This window comes from Austrofundulus limnaeus, unplaced genomic scaffold (assembly GCF_001266775.1).
Source record: "Austrofundulus limnaeus strain Quisiro unplaced genomic scaffold, Austrofundulus_limnaeus-1.0 Scaffold81, whole genome shotgun sequence".
NCBI classification, from domain to species: domain Eukaryota; kingdom Metazoa; phylum Chordata; class Actinopteri; order Cyprinodontiformes; family Rivulidae; genus Austrofundulus; species Austrofundulus limnaeus.
In genome coordinates, this window is record NW_013952483.1 from 1,141,536 (window position 1) to 1,146,290 (window position 4,755).

At 36.6% G+C, this 4,755-nt stretch overlaps 1 protein-coding gene across 1 annotated transcript in view; it reads left to right on the forward strand.

The window, feature by feature from the left end:
• Positions 1 to 4,755, forward strand: part of LOC106519732 (SH3 domain-containing RING finger protein 3) — a 115,534-nt gene that overhangs the window by 37,299 nt on the left and 73,480 nt on the right. The gene's annotated exons all lie outside the window — the stretch shown is intronic.

Here is a 4,755-nt window from a genome sequence, read left to right on the forward strand (position 1 = left end):
GGGCACAGATCTCTGCTGCTGTTATTTTGTGGGTCAAAAGCTGAAAAGTTTGGGAACCACTGCACTTTGGTTCCCAAAGTTGGGCTTGGGACCCAATTTTAGGTCATGAAGCACCTTGGATAATCTCCAGAAATCAATTTAAAGGGTAATAAAATAATTGCTGATGTAATATTTTCCCTGTAATTATTACAAAAACACAAAATAAGTATAGATAAGTATTTATATTTGTATACAAGCTGTTTAGATCGTCAAAAAGCCTGTGTTTTTAGGGTTATTAATGAAGTTTGTGTACTCAGACCAGTAATAATTGGGGTCACAAGTTTTTGCCATGGATATTTTGTGGGTCGGAAGACAAAAAGTTTGGGAACCACTGGTTTAGAGAACCTTTTCAWGATATGCTATGTTTTTAAGATAGGAATTTTTGGTTTTTCTTTACTTTTTTGCCAAAATCATCAATATTAAAACAATAAAAGGCTTGAACTACTTCAGTTGGTGTGCAATGAATCTAAAATATATAAAAGTTTAATGTTCATCAGTACATTACAGGAAATAATGAACTTTATCACAATATRCAATTTTTTYCGAAGGACCTGTACATGTATATATTTTCAGTATGTTCTATAAGTCTTGATCATCCAAGGCTTGAATGCGTCTCTGATGACACATTAAAGTCTGGGTGTAAAACCTATGCATTCCTCAGCACAACTTTATTAACATTACCATATTTATGTGTGTATAATGTGCTTTGAATAAAATGAGTTTCCCTTTTTTTAGCTTAAAAAGCCTAAAAAAATCGAATCCTCGTGGATAATGCTACCTTTAATTTCATACTGACTTTCTGGATGTTTGAGCCTTTGCGGGTGTACCCTGAGGCGGGGGAAACAGATTATTTTGGGGACACAAAATAATAAATGTTTGTGACTGCAGAGGAGCACGAGCTTTGTGTCGCTGGTGCAACAACAGAAGCTGGTTGATAAATTAGCAAGATGGGCAGCTTCGAAAAGCTGCTCATCTGGTCCCGCCGAGCACGGGAAACGTGCACTTATTATCCACGTCTCCTTTTCATCTCCACACCACTGTTGACAAAAAAAGTGTTTTCATCTTCTGACTCAAAAAAAAAAAACCCCAGTTGTTAAATAGGTTCTCTGGATGGGTTCTTCTTTGTAGAAAGCACGTTTCGTATTTCATAAATTTTAAAATTATTGTTTATTGGAAGAAAATTGGCCAGATTTTCCTTTCATGAATAATATGACTCTCCGAGTTTCCGTTTTTTTATATAAGGTTCAGTTTTTCACGTTATGCACAAGTAAATAATTAACACTAGCTGTGTTTCCATTGCAAATGTGCGCAAAACTTTGTTGATATTCTCTTAATGTCGAAAAACAGTTTCGCAATCGCAGTGTTTCCATTAAGTAAGAAATGCTATTAAAGTCACACGTGAATACGTTTGTTCTCGCGATAAGTCATTGCAAACATGGCGGCAATGGATGTAAACACATAGCATATTGCTACCACGGCACTAGCGCTCATCATCAGCCATCAGAGGAGATGTCGGTGTCTTATCGAGGCTTTTGAGCGATGAGCCTCTAATACTCAGGAGCRGCTACGTATGCTGTGTTTTTGGGAAATTGTAGTCGTGAGTTTAATACTTTTTTTGACTACTTTGGTGATATTACTACTACTTCTACTTCCTGTTATCTTCTTCTTTGTCGTCTTTTTCACCAGCAGAAACAGCCGGTTCTTGATCATGTGACTCCGGTGATGCGGAAAAAAGTGTTTTCATTGCATTTTTGCGAAATACGCCAATTTCGATATGGCCGAAAAACCACCTCATCCTAGCGCAAAAACCTTTTGTCGAAAAATGTCTTTTTTTTTTTTTCAAAATTGACGTGTTTCCATTGGGCAAATTAATTTTCGAAATTCTAATTTGCGCATTTTCATGGTCAATGGAAACGCAGCTATTTTTAAATAATGCCCCAAACATTAAACTATATTCTCCACCATTATAATATTGAACTTTAAAACATGAGTCAAACTGTTTTGCTTCGTTTCTTTCTTTAAACCTTGCTTTCATAAAATCAAACTTCCATCCATTTTCTGKAGCAGGGTTGCTGATTTTCATCTCTTTCTTGTTTGTTTCATTTTGTTTTTAAATAATTTCACAGGGTTCTTTAAAAAAACAACTGTATAAAAAGGTGATGAGCGCTGAAATATTAAGTATCAGAATATGACCACTACTTCACCTCACTCTACAATTCTCTCTGCAGTTCGTTGTGCTTTTTGTAAACAGMGTGTCTTTCTGCAGCATCCCCATACTTCCCCCACCTATTCTGTGAAAATTACCGGCAAAATTAGCAGAACAGTTTGTGATAAATGTCGGTTTCTCGRCAGGAGCTTGTGAGAATTCGGCTGTGGGATGATGGGAGTTGCTAAGCGACGTGACTGTAATAGTATACCTGTGGTCCACCGTGTATCGCCAGCTGTGTTTATTTAGCGAGCCAGAAGGAGCTGACTGTCAGAAGCTAAATTGTGTTTGTAGAAATTATATTTCTTTGTGACATTTCTGCTTTTGAAATATTCAAAGTGTTRTCTGAGCTGCAGACAACATCAAATGAATTACTTTTTACTTCATTAGCTGCACAACGTTTTCTATAATTTAGGAATAAAAACAATCAAGCCCAAAACCCCTAAATAATTATTGGTCAGGTCAGAGTGAGTGTAATTACTAAAGTAATTTAACATGAATGGAATTGAACTGTGGCAGAAAATTCAATAACACAKTTTGTTTTCTTTTATTGGGTACTTTTTTTCTGCAGCTCAGTCATAATCAAACTCTTTGAAATCTGGCCAAAGTGTCAGTTTTAATTTCTAGTACAACACAAGTGTTTAYAAATGAGCTAAATAATACGGGATATCTTCTTTATGCTCATTCTCCTTTTCCTAGAAAACATTTTCCAAGCAGATTTAGTTTATTTTTTCAACTTCGCCACCTCTTTCTCCAAGGATGAATATTCYGTAGAAGAACTGCCATGTTTTCCCAACTGCTTCATCTATCCTTCCTCTTTTCTTTTTTTTTTTTTACTATTCACTGTCATCTCCTGTGGCTCTCCCCCTTAATCTGACTGCCAAGAAGGGTCCCAAACAGACACACACATACTGTATACACAGACACAACCACACACTGCTCTGAAAAGTCATTAAACTGAATGTATAAATGTTAATACAGACGAATACAGAGAGGGAAGAGTTGAACTCRGAGCAAAGGAGCTGTTAAAGTGAAACAGATGGTGCATTGGARCTGTTGCTTGAAAAAGCACCAAATCATAAATGTAGAATAAAAGAAATAGAGCCAACAGTTAAAAAAATTATAATAATAAAATAAAAATAGACAACAAAGACTATCAGCTATAATCCAATAACAGTTTAATGTATATATTTTATTATATCTGCATCCAAAAATTGTTCTCTGTTCCATTCAAAATATACCTCAATACAGCATAGCCTAAAAAAGGCACTTTATTTCAGTTCCCTCCCTCTCCATCAGCACCACCTTACAAAGGTCAGTCCCYGCCCCTTGTTAAATGTGAACGTACCCGCCGCTATGTTGATGCATAATTAATGAAACCTGCACGGGTCATGACCTTTGCCGAAGTAGCCACGGTGATGCCTGCTGTGTGTCTGTGGGTGTGTAAGATATATCGGTGTAATAGCAAGGGAGGTGGCAGCGTCTGAAACTGCAAATATAAAGAGTGATGTCTTGAGAAGCGCTCACCTTCCATCGACATAAAAGTAGACCCAGGGCCGTGTGCTTCTGCRTGTGTGTGGAAGAAATAAGCGCCTGCACCCTCCTCTGAAATTTGGTTTTGTATGTGTAACAAATGAAAGCAAATGGACTAAATGAGAAATGAGGATGGCGTTCAGTCAGCATCGTATGTGAGCCAGACACGCTCTGAACCGCAGATGCTCTCTCTTTCCCCCCCACACTCACAAACTCACACTTTAAGCATGAACTACAGCCATCATTAGCATTTCAAAGYAACAAGGTGCAAGAAGTCACAAAATTATGCATTTTGTGCACTTTGAAATGGAAATTTGCATAAAGAYTTGAAAAATACTGTTTAATTTTCCACCACAAAAGACTAGGAATCATTTTTCTCATCTCCACTAAAACCATAGAAGGAGAACTGTTTGTATTTCACTTCATTGCCTATGCCTATTTATTGATAATATTTATAATAATTTTCCGTACTTTGCACAAAGTATCACTTTTATGCTATTGTGTTCTTTGCTTCTCAAAAAGTCTGAGGAAAAAACAACAAGATCTCCCATCTGTTTTTTTCTTGATAATTGAGTCTCAGATCTAAAACTTCGCATCTACCTCTCCTCTGTTTGAACACAGTATTGACACTTGTTTGCAGTGACTTCAGTGTCATCCAGTAGGGAAAAAAAGTATGTGGGATCTGAGGCCTGCGGCAGATTTGTTTATGATCCCCTTTGATCATTTTTTAAAACCATGATTCATGTTGTTGGAATGGCCTAAAACCCCCATCAGCTGCAAGTCTGTATAAAATTCACATGTTTCAGAGGAAATCAAGTGTGCAGAGCTAACAAACTAAAATAGATCATTGCAAGTGTTGAAGCTATACTCACAGAACTCAAAACATACCAGTCCTTGCTAATTAAAAATGGTTTTCTAAGTAAATTTAAACAAAAAGAAAATGGCACAATTAATTTTGTCATGTGAGGTATTTAAAG